Source organism: Zingiber officinale, chromosome 11A (assembly GCF_018446385.1).
Source record: "Zingiber officinale cultivar Zhangliang chromosome 11A, Zo_v1.1, whole genome shotgun sequence".
NCBI lineage: Eukaryota > Viridiplantae > Streptophyta > Magnoliopsida > Zingiberales > Zingiberaceae > Zingiber > Zingiber officinale.
Window position 1 is genome coordinate 1,676,114 of NC_056006.1, and position 21,310 is coordinate 1,697,423.

A 21,310-nucleotide genomic window follows, 5' to 3' on the forward strand; every position below is an offset into this window, starting at 1 on the left:
TATATTACATAATCTATTACCTGTATCTCTTTGAAAAGCAAGTCTAACATTTGTTCTTGATTATTTTGCTGTAATAATTTTGTTTTAAAAAATAATACAAATACGTGATACAAAAAACTATTAGTACACCCACGGCTTCCTGTAGATGTAATGAACTAGAAGCAGGCAGCAGTAATAGGGCGGGCTCGAAGATGCAGATTGGATTTATTTTCTCATACAGATTTACAAAAGAATTATTGAAAAATGAAGCCCTTTTTAATTCAATGAGATTAATCTCCATGACCATGTCATTGTCAAACGATGATGTTTGTGGTCGCAACGCTATGGCCTGAAGGTCACAGGACTCTCATCGATCAATCTGTAATCTGTAGAATAGAAAGCTGAAAGAATAAACCAAGTCAATGTATATGACTAGTAAGTAGATATCTGAACAGGTTACAAACTACATTGATCTTATCTGACTACATTAATCTCATCTCACGTTGAGCTGTGGCCTGGAATATCTTAATCTCATACATGCTAAATGATAAAATATCAAAATGTGCACACAAGAAAATGGTTAAACTAAGAAGCTTTGAGTTTAAGCAAAAAATTTCACATTCAAAATCAATAATCAAAGGCTAGAAACAAGGAAACTTAAACTGCGAGTTTGTTACACTAAAGATAGGTCAGTAATATCTTGGCCATGCTAAATGGTAAAATTGAAGTGCACGATCGAGAAGATGGTTGGAGTTTAAAAGAACATTTTTTGTCTCAGTCGATTAATCAAAGGATTTAAAAAAGGAAATCAAACTCAAAGTGTCAATTCTAAAGACCAATTTTCAAGATCTGCATATCTCAGTAGCTTACCTAACTAAGATTTCAGGTGAATACAATCCAACAAAGGCTAGGTTGTTGGTCGTGTCATTGTTGACAAACAGCGCCCAGTAGGCATCATTCCATGATGGCCAGCATCTGACTCTTCTTCGCCAATGTCTGTTCATTGATAAATAGAATCAAAACAATCTGATACCAGAAAAGTACTTGGAAATATGAAATATTGGTCCATAAGAACCGAACTAAATGGAATTACCAAGAAATAGAATTATTAGCCATGAAGAAACAGTAGATCCGAGTGACATTCCATAAAACATAGGTATAATCATCTTTTGATTCTTTGTAATCAGCTACATATGCAAACTACTTGATACGATATATGAATGTGGGGTCTGTGAGATGATCTGGCAAGGAGTCAAAGCTACAGAAGAGTCAAAAGTCACGCCAGCCTGGAGGTCAAAAGTCTAGTCCTCGTGGTTAGTCAAAAGTCACGCTAGCCTGGAGGTCAAAAGTCTAACCCTCGTGGCTAGTCAAAAGTCACGTCATCCTGGAGGTCGGAAGTTTAGCCTCTGGGACAACGCCATCGTAAAGGTCAGGGATCAGAAGTACCAGGGGGGTTGGAGTTGACCCCAAAGGGAATCGGAAATGGATCCGACCCATAGGACCAAGGTCAATCGGGGATCAGACCCAGGGGACAGATATAACCAAGGATTGTGTACGACCAAGGAATTAGCTTATGAATCAGACATATATAGCGAATACGATTGCCTTCATGGAGACAGGTCAGGGATCCGACCCAACATGCAGGTCGGGAGGATCATACGTGCAAGTCGGGACGATCATACCATGGATAATAGACGGACACAGGCCAGAGATCCGACCCAACATGCAGGTCAAGAGGATCATACGTGCAGGTTGGGACGATCATACCATGGATAATAGATGGACACAGGTCAGAGATCCGACCCCACATGCAGGTCGGGGGGATCATACGTGCAGGTCGGGATGATCATACCATGGATAACAACAGATGGACACAGGTCAGAGGTCGGGAACGAACTCAGTGTGCAGGTCGGGGAGCCGACCTAGGGGGCAGGTCGGGAAACTAATAGATCATCGAGATGTATATACTTTGAAGGACACAGACGAAGGGGGTCAGGGGTCCAGACGCTACATGACAAATAGGCTTGCAAGGAATCGTAACCACCTGGCAGAGAACAATCATCACATGTCAGGGAATATTCTAACAGTGAGAGGCTCATACTCCCCTTGGTTTCTCCGCCGGCCTATGAGAGAAAGTCACGTGTCGATCACCGCCAGACAGAGCCTGACACCCGACATTCTCTGACAGTCGCCAGGTTCCAGAAGCCTCAGTGGCAGTATAAAAAGGGATGCTTTGTCCCTTACGCAGGTACGCTCACTCGTCATTTTTTACCAGCTTTTCTACTTTTTCTCACTTTTCTCTGTGATTTCTGGGGGAAAAGTACCTGACTTGAGCGTCGGAGGGTCTGACCCGGGGACTTTTTCCCTAGTTTTTTGTCTCTAACGGCCGGGTGATTTGTCTGAGTGTGTGCAGAACAATAGTGTCATCATCCCGATCCTTTCTTTCCTTCTGGCAACCGCCCGTGTGTACCTGTCCATTGGATACCTCGCTGACTCAGCACTCCGTCGCCTCTTCGTCAACTTTTAGCACAACCAGGCCCGCCTTCATCCGACTCAGCTTCCGGACGGGATCAAATTTGGCGTCGTCTGTGGGAACACAACAACCTGATTCGAAACGTGACGATGGAGGAATCTGGCCGCATTCACGTTACTATGCCCGCTGGGGAGTATGAACTCTTCAAGGAGGCTAAAAGATTGGCGGCCTCAGAGAGACAGGCAACTGTCTCGCGACCACGACGAGCCCCTGCTGAGGCTTCCAAGGAGCCCTTGCCTGTTTCAGATCGGGGTTCCAAAAGAAAGCAGCCTGAGGTGTTTCCTCAACATCCTTATCGGGAGCCGGGTATAGGATATTATCAGCCAGAGCCCCAAGAGCAAAGCCTAAAGAAGGAGCAACCTCAAGCATCTGTAGTTGAGAGTTCACAGCCTCGGGATTCGAAGAAAGGAAAGGCCCTCGTCATACCCGAGGCATTCCCCGAAGATCCGGACGAGAAAGTACCTTTCTCAACCAGGATTCTAAATGAAAGATTGCCTAAAGGTTATAGATCTCCATTGATCGGAGAACATGATGGGAGCAAGGATCCAAAGGATCATCTGCGAAAATTCAAAAACACAGCTCTGCTGTACCAATATAGCGATGCTGTCAAATGCAGAGCTTTCCTGAATACTTTATCTGGTTCAGCCCTAAAATGGTTCGATGGGTTGCCTCAAGGGTCCATCACTTGTTTCTTGGATTTCAAGATAGCTTTTCTGCGCTGATTTGCTAGCAGCAAGAAATATCAGAAAACGGATCATTGTCTTTTCGCTTTAAAGCAGGGGCCGACTGAGCCTCTGAGAAATTACATCAATCGCTTTAATCAAGTGGCTCAAGATGTCCCTACTGCCACTTTGGAAATTCTGATGAGCGCTTTCTCTCATGGATTGGGAGAGGGAGAGTTCTTTAGAGATCTCATCAAAAACCCCGTTCGGAATTTTGATGAGATGGTGGAGAAAGCTGCTTCCTACATCAAGGTGGAAGAAGCGCAAGCGAATCGAAAGAAGGCCGAAAGACCACTTCCTTCCACCACCAAGCAGGAAAGGAGAGCTCCTCGACCACCCCCTCAACCCCTACCTCGGGTCCGGGAGGCCAGACCTGCCTTTCATCGCGGGCCGGAAATGCGACCTGCTCCTCGAGTTGCTGCTGTACACATTCCCCGACCCGGTCCAGGGAGTAATCGGTACTGCACCTATCATAGATCTCACACACATGATACTAACAAATGTTTTCAATTTGCGCGAGACTCTAAACGAGCTGCAGAGATGGGTTTGCCCCCGCCCGAGATAGCGCCTCAGTTGATTAAGATGATGGAAGAACAAAGGATGGCAGGGCAGGCCGGATCATCTCGTCCTGACCTAGCAGGACCTAGCACTCATCAGCCTGGCCGGGGAAAAGAGCCAGAAGGATCACGAGAGGTCGAAAACAGAGGTAACGCAGCTGTTAGAGAGATCGGCATGATTTCTGGAGGGCCGACCGACGGAGATTCAGGAAGAGCACGTAAGTCCCATGTTTGGTGGTTGGTGGTTCATGCTGTCGGATGTAGTCAGGAGCAAGCTGCTGGTCCTGTGCTTAGCTTCGGGCCTGCAGACCTGGAAGGTCTAGAGTTGCCTCATGACAATGCGCTCATCATCAAAGCAATCATTGCCAATAGTCGAGTGGCTCGGGTTTTTGTCGATACCGGGAGCTCGGTTAACATTCTATTCAGGACCGCATTTGAAGAGATGCAGATTGATGCTGCTGAACTTCAGCCAGTGGCCACCTCTCTATATGGATTCACGGGCATTGAAGTGAAGCCTATGAGTCAGATTAAGCTGGCTGTATCTCTGGGCACCGAGCCACTGGTGCGCACAAGGAGGAGCACATTTATAGTGGTGGACTCCCCTTCTTCTTATAATGTTATCTTAGGGAGGCCCGCTCTGCATGAATTTAGGGTCGCTGTCTCGACCTTCCACCAGAAAATCAAGTTTCCTGTGGGCGAGCAGGTCGGGGAAGTTAGAGGAGAACAGAAGGTCTCTCGGCGATGCTATATCGATATGGTCCGAGTGGAGCCTCGGAAACATCAAAGAATGCAGGACGGAGGTGTTCATGTTGTTCAAGAAGAGCCTCTTCCTACAGCTGAGGAACCCATCCCTTGGGAAGAAATACAACTACATGCTGATAGACCTGAGAGTCTGACCAGGGTGGCTAGTGACCTTCCCCCTTTCCTCAAAGAAGAACTGATTCAATGTTTAGTCCGCAATCGGGATGTCTTTGCTTGGTCTACTGAGGAACTTCCTGGGGTCAAACCAGAGGTGGCTGAGCACAAGTTGCATCTGTTACCTGACTCCCGGCCCGTGAAGCAAAAGAGAAGAAATTTCTCAGCTGACCAGAATAAAATAATAAGAGCCGAGGTAGATTAGCTCAAAAAAGCAGGACATGTTCGGGAGGTTCAGTTCCCATCTTGGCTCTCCAATGTCGTCTTGGTGAAAAAGCCCAATAACAAGTGGAGAATATGTATCGACTTCCGTGACCTCAACCGGGCCAGTCCCAAAGACTACTATCCTCTGCCCCGGATTGATCAAATGGTAGATTCCACTGCCGGATGTGAAAGAATATGTATGCTGGACGCCAATCAAGGGTATCATCAGATACCTCTAGCTCGGGAAGACCAAGAGAAGGTTAGTTTTGTTACGGCTGACGGTACTTTTTGCTATACTGTCATGCCCTTTGGCCTCAGGAATGCCGAAGCCACATATCAGCGGATGATGGACAAAATCTTCCGGGAGCAGATCGGGCGAAATATGGAGGTATATGTAGACGACATCCTCATCAAATCCCCGCTGGCTGAAAACTTGATCAAGGATGTGGAGGAAACATGCAGAACTCTCTGACAATATGGGCTAAAACTCAATCCCTTGAAATGCTTATTTGGAGCTAGAGGAGGAAAATTCTTGGGTTACCTGGAAACCGAGCGAGGAATAGAGGCCAATCTTGAAAAGGTTCAAGTGCTCAAAGATATGCAACCTCCTCAGAATTTAAAGGAAACCTAGAAGCTGGTCGGCAGAATAACAGCCCTGTCAAGATTTATTTCCAGATTTTCGGACCGGGCCGCTCCTTTTTTCAAGGTGCTAAGGAAGGCCTCCAAGTTCCAGTGGGATGAAGAATGCACTAAAACTTTTGAAGAGCTGAAGAAGTATCTGGAGACCCTGTCCTCTCTTTTTAAGCCAGTTGTAGGGGAACCTTTATGAGTTTATTTGTCAGCCACCCCTGAGGCTGTAGGGGTGGTGCTCGTTAAAGAACATGATAATGTACAACGACCAGTGTATTTCTTCAGCCATTTATTGAAGGGAGCCAAGTCCCGATACACGACACTCGAGAAGTTGGTTTATGGACTGGTTCTTATGGCTCAGCGGTTACGACCTTACTTTTTATCGCATCCAATCACAGTTTTAACCAACAGCACCATGGGAAGAGCATTGACTAAGGTAGAAGTTGCAGGTCGGCTTATTAAATGAGCCACAGAATTGGGAGAATATGACATACAGTATCAGCCGTGCACTGCTATTAAGGCACAGGCCCTGGCAGATTTCTTAACAGAAGTACATCAAATCAGCCCTGAAGAAACATGGAAGATCTATGTGGACGGGTCTGCTAATCATCATGGAAGCGGGGTCGGGGTATTAGTTATATCTCCTTAAGGAGATATACTCCAGGTGGTAGTGCGATTGAATTTCCGGGCCACGAACAATGAGGCAGAGTACGAGGCTTTATTGGCAGGATTGCAAGCAGCTCGGCATGTTGGGGCAGCCCGGGTAATCATCTATTCAGATTCCCAGTTGGTGATTCAGTAGGTTACAGGCAACTTTATTATAAATTGTGATAAATTACAAATGTATCGAGAAGCTTCTGAGAAGATGAAGGCAGAATTTGCAGAGGTCACCGTCACAAAGATACCCAGGTCGGAGAATGAGCGGGCAGATGAGTTAGCCAAGATGGCCAGTTCCTTAACTACTTGGGTGCTAGATCGATCAACGGCACAAATCTTTTTGATAGCCCAGATAGATTTGCAAAACAATGCAGAGGCAACTATTGATTGGCGGGCACCCGTGATTAGTTATCTTAGGCATGGTGTCTTACCGACCGACCCCGAGGAATCTAGGCTGATCAGGAGGCAGGCTCATGCTTATATCATGATCGGGGACCAGCTCTACAAGAGGTCCTTCTCCCGAACCTTACTTAAATGCTTGAGTATGGAGGAAGCCGACCAGGCCTTGCGAGAAATACATCTAGGATGCTGTGGTAATCATGTAGGCGGTCAGACATTATCTCGCAAGGTGCTTCTGGCCGGGTATTTCTGGCCTACTTTACAGAGGGATACTCACAAGTTGGTTAACACATGTCTGTCCTGCCATAAGCATCAAAACTTGACCCATCGACCTACGGCCCTGTTGTAAACGTCTATAGTGTCCTGTCCTTTTGATCAATGGGGTATGGATATTATAGGACCTTTTCCGATGACATCAGGTCAAAGGCGTTTCTTGTTGGTGGCTGTGGACTACTTTTCTAAATGGGTAGAAGCAGAAGCCCTAGCCCGGATTATAGAGGATGCTGTCATCCAGTTCTTGTGGAAGAACATCCTTTGCAGATTTGGTATCCCTCACAAGCTGGTGTCCGACAATAGAAGGCAATTTCAAGGACAAAGAATACATGCTTGGTGCAAGGGATTTGACATAACGCAAGCATTCACTTCAGTAGCTTATCCTCAGAGCAATGGGCAGACCGAGGTAATTAATAGAGAAATAGTTCGAGGCTTGAAGGTCAAACTAGATCATGTTGGTGGCAATTGGGTGGAAGAGCTGCCAAGCATTCTGTGGGCATATCGTACAACGCCTCGGGAAAGCACAGGTCTGACGCCATTTCACTTGGTCTATGGTAATGAGGCAGTAGTACCCATAGAAATTGGAGTACCGTCGGTCAGAAGGACATTATACGATGAAAGAAATGCAGAACGTCGATTAGCTGAGCTAGATTTTATTAGCGAGACTCACGACCAAACAGCGGCTCGGTTGGAGGCTTATCGGCAAAGAATTAGACAAAATTACAACAGAAGAGTAATGCCTCGGTTTTTTAGAGAGGGAGATATGGTCTGGAAGCAAATCAAGCCAGTAGGGGACGTGACTAAACTAGCACCGCGATGGGATGGACCTTATAAAGTCATCAAAAAGTTAGCCTCCGGAGCTTATTACTTACAAGATGAATGAGGCAAGAAGCTAGATCGGACCTGGAGCGCCAATTACCTACGGCCTTACCTAGTTTGAGAGGATAGAGCGAGAAGTGCAGATTGAGGGAAAAGCTGAGTTGTGACTCATCTTGTAGATGGGATTAGCAGTCCGAAGAAAAAAAAAAGAGCATATGTAAAGGATTATGACAAAGCCAAGCAATTTAAAGCAAGCAATGGAAGGTGAATACAAAAACAGCAAAGTATTTTGCAAGCAATCTTTGAATTATTATATACAAAAAGTCAAAAAAGGTCAGTCAAAAGGGGCAAATATTTCATCTGGAATCTCTTTAATGATCCTATCGTGGTCTAAGAATTCAGGAGGTGGAATGGACCTTAAATAATCCTGCTCATGAAGTTGTCGCAGAGCCCCACCCGCCCCGTAGATAGCAGATGTCGAAAAGCGATGTCCTACTTGGGCACAAAATTCGGGAGAACGCAGATATTGGGTCCGGTGTTGCAGGCATCGGTTGTTTTCCCCTTCTCTGTAAAGGGACAGAGCTGTTGACACACCCTCTGCAGTGGCCCTAACCTGAGCTAGTTCACTCCTGGCGACGACCAATTCTGTTGCTTGGGAAGTCAGTTGGCTCTCTCGAGATTTCAAAATGACCTCCTGCGACTTTAATTTTTGGTCCTGAGCTTGCATCAGAGTTTCAGCCGCATGCAGTTTTTGAACCAACTGGTCCGTGGCTCTTTAATGCTCTAAGGCCGGCTGATTCATACTTTGTTGGTGTATATTATCAGCCTGACTCTGTTTCTCCTGAAGCTCTTCGAGTTGTGCTCAGTTAGAGCTAGGGATACTTCCAGACTATTTTTCCTACTGGTCAAAGGTTTTATCTCTGCTCGCAGAGCATAGCTGGCCTGGGTAGGATCATTCAGTTGTAATTCTAGTTCAGCAACACGGTCTTGTAGCATCTTATTTTGATGATAAGTAGCGTGGAAGGAATGGTTTATGATCATGGATTCTGTACAGGCCTGAAATATGCAAGAAGTATCTGATAAGAGCAGGAAAAACAATAGTTGGGAGAGTTTTGGGGGTTACCTTGATGTATAACTCTGTAAATTGATCCATTTGGGCCGGGGGAAGGCAAAGAATCCATATGCCGCAGGCTTTCTTCCCATCGGGTGGCCAGACGACCTTTTATTCTCAGAGAGCTGGTGGGAACATCTGTCTGAGACCCTAACTGTGCCTCAGAAGGAAAAGTGGTGCAGTAGCTCTAGTAAGTAAGCGGAGGAGGTCCTGAAGGACCCGCGGCTGAGCCGGGAGTAGCTGAAGGCTCGGCGGTAGCACCCGAGGGAGCAGAAGACGGTCCCTGAGGGGGCTCTGCCGGGGGAACAACCGAAGGGCGTGTTGAAGGGCTAGCTTCATCACCTGGAGTGTGTGGCGTGCGGAACGGTTGAGCTGACGGGGGCACGGCCTGATTACTAAATGGAACAAGAGGGTCGTCTGCATAGCTCGGGATTGGAGGTGGAGTCATCTGATGGGATGGGGTAGAGTCAGCTGCATGTGGAGAAGGAATAGAGGAGGGACCCGAGTCTGGTATACTATGAGGGGCTCGGCGCCGACACCTCTGAGATAGTGGCTGGTCATCAGAATCAGAGTCATCTGAGGGTGATTGAGCCCTGCGCCTAGAAGGACTGGAAACATTCTGGTTCAAGCGATCATGCGCAGCACGGGCTCGACGAGCAGCTTGATAAGCATCCCGAGAGGCAGAGCTGGTAAATGGAACATTGCCTGTGCCCCCACCAAGGCCCGTCACTCTGTCGCCGAGCTCCCGACCGGGGATATAAGTGGATCTAGGAGCACTAACAGGAGATACTGGGGTAGATGAAGCAGGCCGGACCGTACGTGGGGCCCGGGGGCGAAGGGGAGCCCGGGGACGAGCGGGAGTAGTCGGCCGAGGTCGAGGAGCAACCCGAGGGCGAGAGGGAGCGGCTGATCGAGGGGTTCTAGCCGTCTGAGAGCGAGTAGGAGGATTCAGCAAAGAAGGTAGAGCAGCAGGAGACCTTCGCCGAATAGGTCTGTGCGGAGGATGAGAAGAGGAAGCCTCACCGATAGGGGGTGAGAACGAGTGGGGAAGTGCTCTTCTCTCCAGGATAATTCGCCCTCGCCTCATTATCTCCATGTCACTTAGAGGGAGGGGATGAACCTCTGAGGCATAGGTCAGGATTTCAGCTACACCGGGTAAAGGGTGAAATTATTTTCCTTAGGCCCCCAGAAGAAATGAAATGTTTATGTAGTAATGACAAAACAGAAAGAAAAACTTACCCAGGGAGCGAGGTGTCTCCTGAGTCATATTACTCAGGCGAAAGTAGGACAACAGTTCCTCGGATAGAAGACGTGTTAAGTTAATACGCCATCCAGCTAGGCGAGATGAGGCTTCCAAATAAGAAGTGTCCAGATGAAATTCACCTAGCTCGGGGGAGGGGGGGGGGGGGAGTGATTGTTGCCATAGCAGAGGCCACTCCACGTTGTGAGGAAAGGCAATAAAGAAGAATTGGTTTCTCCAGCTAGGGTCGGAAGGCGGTAGGGAGGAGAAAAAATTAGTGCGAAGACGGAGTTGAAAATGAAATACGCCTTCTTCTTGGCAACGTAGGGTGAAGAAACAGTAAAATAAGTGGGCGGACCAGGATATTGCACACACTTCGCACAAAATTACGAAGCCACAAATGATTCTTATGGAATTTGGTGTCAGTTGCTCCAGAGAAATATGGAAATAGCGGCCTATGTCGGTAAAGAAAGGATGTATAGGAATGTGAAGGCCAGCCACAAATGGCTCTCTAAAAAAGGTGCTGGAGCTAATAGGGGGATTAGAAAATCGATGTACTCCAGTGGGGATGATTACTTGCACGTCATCCCCGACCCCGTAGGTGTAGCGTAGGTCATCTCGGGCGTATTCATCGAAAGAAGAAGAGCCGGAGTAAAAAACAGACACTAAAGAAGAAAGAAAAGAAGAGGACGCCATAATAAGTGTAAACGAAAAGGAGGGTTAAACGAAGAAGGATCTGGTCGAAAAGGGCAGGAACAGGAAGGATGCAAGCGAAAGGAAAGAAAGGGATATCAAGCGTGACTAGCCAGGAGGGAGAAGAATATTTATAGATGTCCATCAGAGGGGTAATTTAGTCAGACTGTCATCTAACGGTGCCAAATAATAGGCGGGAACAATGAGAGTCATAGGATCCGCCTTGGAAGTTACGCCCAAGGGCATGTTCGGAAGAACGCTAGCGTGGTATACGAGGAGGACCTCGGGAAAAGGCATCTGTAGTTGGTAAAGTGCTCAGGCTTTCCTGAACTGGAGATAATTATCAGATTCCTCGGTCTGCGAATTTAGACCTGGATCTATGCATAACTTCTACTTTCTGACCTTCGATTACACAGACCTGGAATAAGACATGGTCGGAGTTAGACAGAGGCTGGTCTGTGGTTAATCAGGCCTGGGATGAAAAGCAGGTTGGGAGTAAGACCGAGGCTGAAGGTTGGTCAAGGATAGGATGGGGATTGATGAACTAAAAAGATTTCCAATCTAAGGTGAGCGGGAGCTAAAATGGGCAGTCAAATTGTAAGCCGAGCCTTGAGGTTATCAGCAAGGGAGCCGCATTGCGTATAAAGTTAGAATCCGCAGACGAGATATTACGAGGTACATAAGCATGTTGGAATAAAGAAAAAGCATTGAATTAGTTACCAAGAAAGTTGATTGGTACATCAGGAAAAAGTACTTAAGAAAGCAGTACATACAGCCAAGTTACAGTTTTTTGTCAAGCGAAGGAGGATGATCGTTGGTAGGGCCAGTTATATTCTCAGTGGGGCCAAAAGCAGGTTCAACCGGAGGCTCGGGTAAGAGGAAGAGGTCGTCGTCATCCTTAAAAGAGGGGAAGGACCCATTAGGGATTTCATCCATGATGCGACCTATGTCTACAAAATCCTCCGTAGGGACAGATAAAATCATATTCTGCTCCAGCATTTGACGGGCTCCTCCACCCACTCCGCAGCATACCATGGAGTGCATTATATCTCCCATTTTCTTTATGAAGAAGGGGGAAGTGACATATGCTCGTCTGTAGGCCCTTAGTCGGCCCACTTCGTCTGCTTGATACTCGGTCAGCTGTGTCTCCGCTTTCTTCTGGTCAGCCTGGGCTTGAATCAGGGCTTCTCGACCTTGCAAGACATCCTCTTAAATCTTCAGAAGATCGACCTGCATAGTTTTGAGAGTTGCCTGGTGGGTCTCTAATTGGCTTTGTAAAGCTTTTTCCCGGCCGGTGATAGAAGCCAGTTAATTTTGAGCTTCTGCCAGGGTCTTTTGAAGGCTTTCCTGGGTTTCTTGTGAGCTAGCCAATTGGGCATCTTTCTTCTCCAACTCGACCTCTAGCTCTTGACGCTTTTTTACCTCAGCGGTCAACTCTGATTCACTAGTCTGTAAGGCTAGTTCCAATGCCTTGATCTTGTCAAAAGTGGCATGAGAGATATCGCGGGCCGAGCCAGCCGACTCTCCAATCAAACGAAGATAGTGAGCCAGATCCCCGGGTGTGGGGTTGAGAGGATCGCGAGGAGTCAGGGGCAATTCTATTTCCTCCAGGCGAGCCGTCAACGCTTCATTGTCCCTCTGTAATCTACAGGTGTGCTGAAGAGCATTTAAGTTGGCGGAGCAAGCCTGGATTGTGTGTCCAGTATGAGGAGAAAAGAAAGGTTATAAAAGATGATAGTAAAGAAGCGCACGCGTAAAGGGACTTACAGCAACCATTTGACAAGTCGCATAATCTAGCCCCCCCAAAGGTGCATTCTTCCAAAATTTGCGATTGCTGGTGCGCCAGGAGGCTGCTAAATCGCCCTCTAATTCGATCAGCGCAGTAAGGGGGGGAGCCCCATCAGTAGCTTCTGCGTCTGCCCGGGAGCCTGTAGAGGAAGGCACGCGCAAAAAATCAGTAAAGGAGTATGTCTTGCGGGTTTTCCTTCGGGATCTAGAAGTAGACGCGGGAACATCCTTAGGAAGGGGGGCCGATGGAGTGCCTGAGCTTCCGGGCTAGTCTGGTAAAGGTAAAGATGCCTGACCAGGAGAAGAGGTTGGTGCTGGCAAAGAAGCCTGCGCAGCAACTGTGTCTCGATCAGAAGCCAGGACTGATGCGTGAGGTGACGCGAGGGGAACATCAGACCCCATAATGTTTTCTCGTGAAGGAGCAGTGGCTTTCATTTCCAAGGGGCGGAGAGTAGCAGACAAGCGATGGCTAGGGGGGATAGGTGGAGGTGACGCTTGGATAGCGGGAGTCACTCTCTTACGCTTGTGTTGAAGTTTCAAGCGCTCAGCTGGTCGGGGGAATGCTACTTGCATCTCTTCAGGTTGCTCTACAATGATCTCCCCAGCCTGTTCCCCCAAGACTTCCTCCATTTGCCCTGTCATGGATGGGTCGACTTGTTCTATAGTGACCGGGCCTTCAGTTAGAGCTGCAGCTGGGGGAAGTGTTGAGGAAGTGCCCTCATGGGTCGTCGCCGGCATAATCGTAGATGTAGGAGCAGAATGTGAAGCAGAGAGGCCAGACCGGGAGGAAGCTGCTACACCCCGTCTAAGCTCTTCGCCCAGATTTGTCAAGTAGGGGGAGGACCGACGCTTAACGTCAGAGGAATAGGCTCGATACAGGGCAGCTTCTGCGATAAAGAAGCAAAATACCTCAGTTAGCGAATAATAGGTAAAAGGAAAACGGGGTCTTACCAAACGGAGCCCCGAGGTCCTTCGGAACAGGGCTGAGACCAAATAAAAATAGAAAGCCCTCCAACAACAACACGGAAAGGTTAACAAGTACACCTTGCAGCGCTTCAGAGGCTGGGATACAAGCAGACTGGTGCTGGTGCGAAGGAAGGTTATCCGGGAGGTTTGGGCGCCATTGCGTGGGCCCGACCAGTGGTTGAGGTAGTCTGACAAAGAAGAAGCGGGATTTCCACCCCTTGTTCGAGGAAGGCATATCCGTAAAGAACTTATAGCCGGGCCTAGCTTGTACCATGAATACGCCCGACTCCGAACGTTTGAAGGAATAAAAGTGGTGAAAAAGATGGACGGTCAAGGGAAGATCATATACTCGACAAAGAATAATGGTACCGCAAACTTCCCTAAAGAAGTTAGGAGCAAGCTGAGAAATACAAACGCCAAAGTATTCGCTTAAGGCAGAAATGAATGGATGGATGGGAAAACGAAGACCTCCTAGAATTTGGTCTCTAAAAATGGTCACGAAACCTTCTGGAGGGTTAGCCGGATGCTCTTGTTGTGTGGGAACTCGGAGTTCATAAGTGTTATCAAAATGCAGGTCCGAGCTAATCACCGACAGGTCATGGTCATCCATATCGGAAATGAAACAGGAATACCAAAGAGTGGTCCTACCATCAACCATTATCAGAGTAAGGGGGGTCGAGGATGAGATTAGGTGAAGAGGGGAAGAACGCTACACTAGACGGAGAAGCTTAGAAGAGGAAAGGAGCGAACACCGGTGAAGTCTAAGCGACACGAAGCAAGCAGTCAAAACGCGCAAGGCAGTGGCGGCGGATAGCCTTTAGGGTTTATAAAGGGAGTGTTCATAGGGAATATCGAAAAGAGTATCTTTTTAGGTAAATCACTCGAAACCGTCTGATCATCGAAGAACATGTTCTTATGGGTAAGCGTGTACAAAAAGGAGGGGTGTAGGCGGCGTCACTCTGCATAAGCAATAAATGCCAAGGACAGGTGTCGACCTCCGAGGAGCCATATTAATGATGGATGTGATAAGGAAATCATGATATGAAGCAAGCGTACAGAAACGCTTACCACAAGCTTTTCTGGGGAACCGTGAAAGAAAAGTAGCGGGAAATAAATTCAAACACCGCAGGGCCCGGGCTAAGTGAAGTGTTAATATGGCTATCCCTTCAACACTACTAATAATGTTTTTTGATGACAGATGACGCTCTTCGAATGACTCCGGGTCGGGAGTTCGAATCCCAGGTCGGCAACTGTCGTCTGGATCAGAAAACTGGACCCCCAGGTCGGATGCGTGTGTCCTGGTTGGCGGAGGGGTCAGCAGGGGGGCAACGTTTAATTGGACCAGGGAAGCAGCTACTCGGTCGGCTGTCCCAGACTCTTGCCTCAGTACAAGTTATAAGTGAGCTCTGCTCTCACGCCCAACGACCGAGCTGCTCGGTCGGCGGTCCCAGACTCTTGCCTCAGTGTAAGTTATAAGTGAGCTCTGCTCTCACTCCCAACGACCGAGCTACTCAGTCGGCGGTCCCAGACTCTTGCCTCAGTGCAAGTTATAAGTGAGCTCTGCTCTCACGCCCAATGACCGAGCTGCTCGGTCGGCTGTCCCAGACTCTTGCCTCAGTGCAAGTTATAAGTGAGCTCTGCTCTCACGCCCAACGACCGAGCTGCTCGGTCGGCTGTCCCAGACTCTTGCCTCAGTGCAAGTTATAAGTGAGCTCTGCTCTCACGCCCAACGACCGAGCTGCTCGGTCGGCTGTCCCAGACTCTTGCCTCAGTGCAAGTTATAAGTGAGCTCTGCTCTCACGCCCAACGACCGAGCTGCTCGGTCGGCTGTCCCAGACTCTTGCCTCAGTGCAAGTTATAAGTGAGCTCTGCTCTCACGCCCAACGACCGAGCTGCTCGGTCGGCTGCCCCAGACTCTTGCCTCAGTGCAAGTTATAAGTGAGCTCTGCTCTCACGCCCAACGACCGAGCTGCTCGGTCGGCTGTCCCAGACTCTTGCCTCAGTGCAAGTTATAAGTGAGCTCGGCTCTCACGCCCAACGACCAAGCTGCTCGGTCGGCTGCCCCAGACTCTTGCCTCAGTGCAAGTTATAGGTGAGCTCTGCTCTCACGTCCAACGACCGAGCTGCTCGGTCGGCTGTCCCAGACTCTTGCCTCAGTGCAAGTTATAAGTGAGCTCTGCTCTCACGCCCAACGACCGAGCTACTCGGTCGGCGGTCCCAGACTCTTGCCTCAATGCAAGTTATAAGTGAGCTCTGCTCTCATGCCCAACGACCGAGTTGCTCGGTCGGCGGTCCCAGACTCTTGCCTCAGTGCAAGTTATAAGTGAGCTCTGCTCTCACGCCCAACGACCGAGCTGCTCGGTTGGCTGTCCCAGACTCTTGCCTCAGTACAAGTTATAAGTGAGCCCTGCTCTCACGCCCAACAACCTTTCTGGTTGGTTCAATCATTTTCTCGGTCAGTATCTTCATCTTTTACATATAAAGCAAAGTACCACATGCCTTATAGATATTACGGCTCACTACTACTTTGGCTCGGGGTAAGAAGAAAGTGAGGTACGCGAAGTGCTTTTGTTATATTTGCTAGTAAGGCTAAAAGAATGTGAATGTTTCATAAGTATAGATACTAAGCACAGACAGGAGAAAGGAACACAGTCATAAAGTAGAAAATTCGCTTCATTTCATAAAGAGGAATTCGTAGAAAGAAACATTTAATAGCATCCTTAATCGCTATCTGATTCAGACATTTGAGGTCCTTCTTCTAAGCAAGCTCTAGCTTGAGCCAGCTCTACCTGGGCATGATCAAGGGTGGTTCGCAGTTGATTAATGGTGTCGTTTTGCAGTCGATTCTCTTCTTTTAAAGATGTCACCTCAGCCTTATGCTTCAACTGCAAATAGAGGATATGATAGAGTTGAGCGTGAAAATCTGCTTGTGCCTTCATCTTTAGAGCCATTTCTGCCCGAGTCCTGCATTTGGCCACTCGCCATAACTCTTCAAGTTCCCTACAAAGAGAGGTCTGTAGATCCCGGCTCAGGGTCATATCATGTAAAGCCTTCTCGGTAAGAGCCAGCCGCCGACGCAAAGCAGACAATTCGGGGGGTTCCATGAACACGCTCACGTGGGTAAAGGGAATATGTGGATAGGAAAGGTGAAATACCCCCAAATCTTTTATACGGATGAGGAAGGTGAACGGACTCTCTTGAAGCTGGAAAAGGCGCTTGGGAACTGGTGTCATAATAAAGGCGGATTCAACTCGGAAGTCGAAGGGTTAATGAGATCATGAGGGGCGCTCGATTGTCTCACAGTTAGACGGGCATGTCTCGCGCTGACTGAAGCATCTTTAAATGATCACGTCAAACAGCCAGGTGATTCTCACTATAGACCAAGTGGGCAAAGGGAATCAAGCAGGATGGACTGTCCAGAGGAATGAGCCTCTCCAATTAATAAACATCAAGGCCACAGGCTAGTAGAACAACCTAGTCCAATAAGCGTACAAAATGTTCATTACAAAACCAGCACTCGTTACACAAGCTCAATAGTTGAGTTATTATTTATGGGTTGCATCACTATTACAGAAATGAACGTCTTACAAGAAGGAACGTCCTACAAGTTAGAAGTCGCTGAGACAACTAAAGCCCGGAAAGGAACCGCTGAGATAACTGAAGTCCGGAAAGGAGTCACTGAGACAACTAAAGCCCGGATAGGAGTCACCGAGACCATCAAAGCCCAGACAGGAGCCACAAGTGTTAGTTAAGGTCTGTGGACACTGCCCTGGGAGGGAACATCCTGAGGGTCAGGAGCCGCTGGGACGTTGTAAGCTTGGGCTAACTCTGCTTGAAGAGATGTGATGATGGTTTGTTGTCGAGCGATGGTGTCTTGTTTATCATCAAGGCATGCACGTAGGAGGGATAGCTCGACCTCATGTTCTCTCTGCAGACGATCCTGGAGACTAAGTTGACGTTGCAGGTCAGACTGGTATTTGTCTTTCATCGCCTTTTCAGCGTGAACGCGAGACTTAGCAAGGCGATACAAGGCGTCGGCGTCCCGTAAGGAAGCAAGTTGACGGTCTCGCTCCACGGACATATTTTTTAGCTCGAGCTCCTTCTCTGCAAGCTGTTGGGTAAGCTGACGTATTCGCACTTGGGGGGAGGGCTGATCAACCTCATCGGAGGCGGGTGAATGCATTGTGTGAGGAAGAAACCGGAAGAAAGCAGAGTGCAGAAAAACAGGAGGAAATCAGGGGAAAAGGAGAATGCGAGGAGGAAGCGTCTTGAGGTCTTTTAAAAGAGGAGAGTGAGTACGCGAGATAAAGCAATTACACATGCACCGTACCCCAGGCAACTACTAAAGCAATTACACAGGCACCGTACCCCAGGCAACTACTAAAGCAAGTACACAGGCACCGTACCCCAGGCAACCACTAAAGCAATTATGCAGGCATCATACCACCAGCAACCACTAAAGCAATTATGCAAACATGGTATCCCAAGTGACAGGACATAAAGGTTGGTACGGCGTGAAGGGCCGGGAGCAGAGAGCGCAGAGATGTGTAGGGGTCTAGTCAGTCAGACTTGTCTTCCTTCGACTAGACTTGAGGGGGAGGCTTGTGATACGGTATATGAATGTGGGGTCTGTGAGATGATCTGGCAAGGAGTCAAAGCTACAGAAGAGTCAAAAGTCACGCCAGCCTAGAGGTCAAAAGTCTAGCCCTCGTGGCTAGTCAAAAGTCACGTCAGCCTGGAGGTCAAAAGTCTAGCCCTCGTGGCTACTCAAAAGTCACGCCATCCTGGAAGTCGGAAGTTTAGCCTCTGGGACAACGTCATCGTAAAGGTCAGGGATCAGAAGTACCAGGGGGGTTGGAGTTGACCCCAAAGGGAATCGGAAATGGATCCGACCCATAGGACTAAGGTCAATCGGGGATCAGACCCAGGGGTCAGATATAACCAAGGATTGTGTACGACCAAGGAATTAACTTATGAATCAGACATATATAGCGAATACGATTGCCTTCATGGAGACAGGTCAGGGATCCGACCCAACATGTAGGTCGGGAGGATCATACGTGCAGGTCGGGACGATCATACCATGGATAATAGACGGACACAGGCCAGAGATCCGACCCAACATGCAGGTCGGGAGGATCATACGTGCAGGTCGGGACGATCATACCATGGATAATAGATGGACACAGGTCAGAGATCCGACCCCACATGCAGGTCGGGGGGATCATACGTGCAGGTCGGGATGATCATACCATGGATAACAACAGATGGACACAGGTCAGAGGTCAGGAACGAACTCAGTGTGCAGGTCGGGGAGCCGACCTAGGGGGCAGGTCGGGAAACTAATAGATCGTCGAGATTTATATACTTTGAAGGACACAGACGAAGGGGGTCAGGGGTCCAGACGCTACATGACAAATAGGCCTGCAAGGAATCGTAACCACCTGGCAGAGAACAATCATCACATGTCAGGGAATATTCTAACAGTGAGAGGCTCATACTCTCCTTGGTTTCTCCATCGGCCTATGAGAGAAAGCCACGTGTCGATTACCGCCAAACAGAGCCTGACACCCGACATTCTCTGACAGTCGCTAGGTTCCAGAAGCCTCAGTGGCAGTATAAAAAGGGATGCTTTGTCCCTTACGCATGTACGCTCACTCGTCATTTCTTACCAGCTTTTCTACTTTTTCTCGCTTTTCTCTGTGATTTCTGGAGAAAAAGTACCTGACTTGAGCGTCGGAGGGCCTGACCCGGGGACTTTTTCCCTGGTTTTTTGTCTCTAACGGCCGGGTGATTTGTCTGAGTGTGTGCAGAACAATAGTGTCATCATCCCGATCCTTTCTTTCCTTCTAGCAACCGCCCGTGTGTACCTGTCCATTGGATACCTTGCTGACTCAGCACTCCGTCGCCTCTTCGTCAACTTTTAGCACAATCAGGTCCGCCTTCATCCGACTCAGCTTCCGGATGGGATCACTACTATTCTTTCTGCTTCTCAGACTTGTGTTGATTAAACAAACTAACAGCATAGGCCACATTGAATTTTGTTTATCTATAGAAACCTTGCGCCAAAACTGACTAATTTTCGAAGCGATATGCTTAACCAATGGACAATTTGATTCTATGCACATTGATAAACGCTTGCTTTAGACATTTATGAGATACGGGTCATACCGAGCATATCATCACCACCTGCATTAGTTCCCGCAACTCCAACACAGCAAAATAAGGAAGTGTCATCTACTTTCAAATGCTCATATGCAACATATATGTCCTCGATAGTTGCATGCTCATACAATGAAGTTAAGTCTTTGATACATGATATATCCTGCTCCAATCAAATGACTAGAGAATTAAGACGAAAATGAAAGAGTAGATGAAAAATAAAGTGAACTAAATAACTCGATATAATTTCAAAAGACCTGAACTCAAAAAGATTACCCATATTTCGTGGAGAAAAGCCTCAAGCAAAATTCATAGATCCAAAAACATGAAGGCTGATGTTGAAAATCTAAACTAAATAACAATTTTCAATACTCCCCAACTAATCATATTAAAGCAGCTACTAAGATAAATGAATATGTTTAAAATTTTAAATCATGCAGAGGTTTCAGCTCCAAATCAGAATGATATATTTCTTAAATATAAAATATAATTAAAAATAAAAAATTTATCTAAATATTTAAAATAAAAAAAGAATATATATATATATATATATATATATATATATATATATATATATATATATATATATATATAGCAAAATGATACTTGCCTCTACTTTTTTCCACAACTTATGTCCGCGACCCAGCTAGAGACCCACGTGGATGAGACCAAGTCAGAAAGTGAAATGATACTTGCCTCTACTTTTCTCTTTCTCCGCCTCTCTCTTCTTCACAAAATTATACTTCCTCGCCTGCGGCTTCTTCTTGGAATTTCTCCTTTTTCTCAAACCTGCGATTTTAAGCCTCCATTCTTCGTTTCTTACCGACCTCCTTCTTCCTCCGCGACGACCTCCGCGACGACGACCTCCTTCTTCCTCCGCGACAACCTCCTCCGCGACCAACCTCCTTCTGTGAAAGACGAGTGAGTTTTTGCCTCCGCATAGTCCTAATTTTGTAGAGAAGAGAGAGGCAGAGAAGGAGAGACCCCGCTGTTAGTGCTGTTAATTTCTGAGCCCAAGAGCAACCGACAACCTCATCCTTCCTCCTCCACCAACTACCTCTGCCACTAACCTACCTCCCTCCATGACCCTCAACCCTAATTTCTCTTTCTCGTTCAGAGCCAAGCAACAACAAGGTGAGAGCAGTTTGTGCCCTATTGTAAACAGATTCGTGCCTTTTATATATATATATTTTATTTTTGAGATAATTTGTTCTTGAACACCCAAATATTGGCTCATTTTTAGAAAGAACCGTTGTAATTAAACTGTACATACATGTATCTATAAGTGTTTAGAAAGAATGTTGATAGGAGAGCTTGTAAAAAAGTATCTAGCAAGGCTATTTCTAAAATGTATGGAGGTTATGCGTACAAATACAAATAATTTCGTGTAGACATATTGTTCACTTTTCAGGGTCTGTTCTCTGTTTCTTTTCTGGTTTATGTTATTAACTTTTCTCTTAATAAATGTAGGTGAAGAAACTATCATGGAAGAAGGAAAATTTGATTCAAATGAGATGAAGAATAACACCGACCATGCGGATCAAGACCCATCTCCATCTATCGTCAAAGAAGTCAAGCTACCTAAGATTGGAATGATATTTTCCTCTGAAGAAGAAGTTCGTACTTGTTATAATACCTATGCTACCAATGTTGATTTTGGTA

At 47.2% G+C, this 21,310-nt stretch overlaps 1 long non-coding RNA gene across 1 annotated transcript; it reads right to left on the reverse strand.

Annotated features, from left to right (window-relative positions):
- Positions 1–263: 263 nt before the first annotated feature.
- LOC122031696 lies at positions 264–19,831 on the reverse strand. The gene is made up of 3 exons (XR_006125814.1): positions 19,658–19,831; positions 850–975; positions 264–380 (listed from the first exon to the last, which is right to left on the reverse strand). It is a non-coding gene; the product is annotated as an uncharacterized LOC122031696 (long non-coding RNA).
- Positions 19,832–21,310: the final 1,479 nt, after the last annotated feature.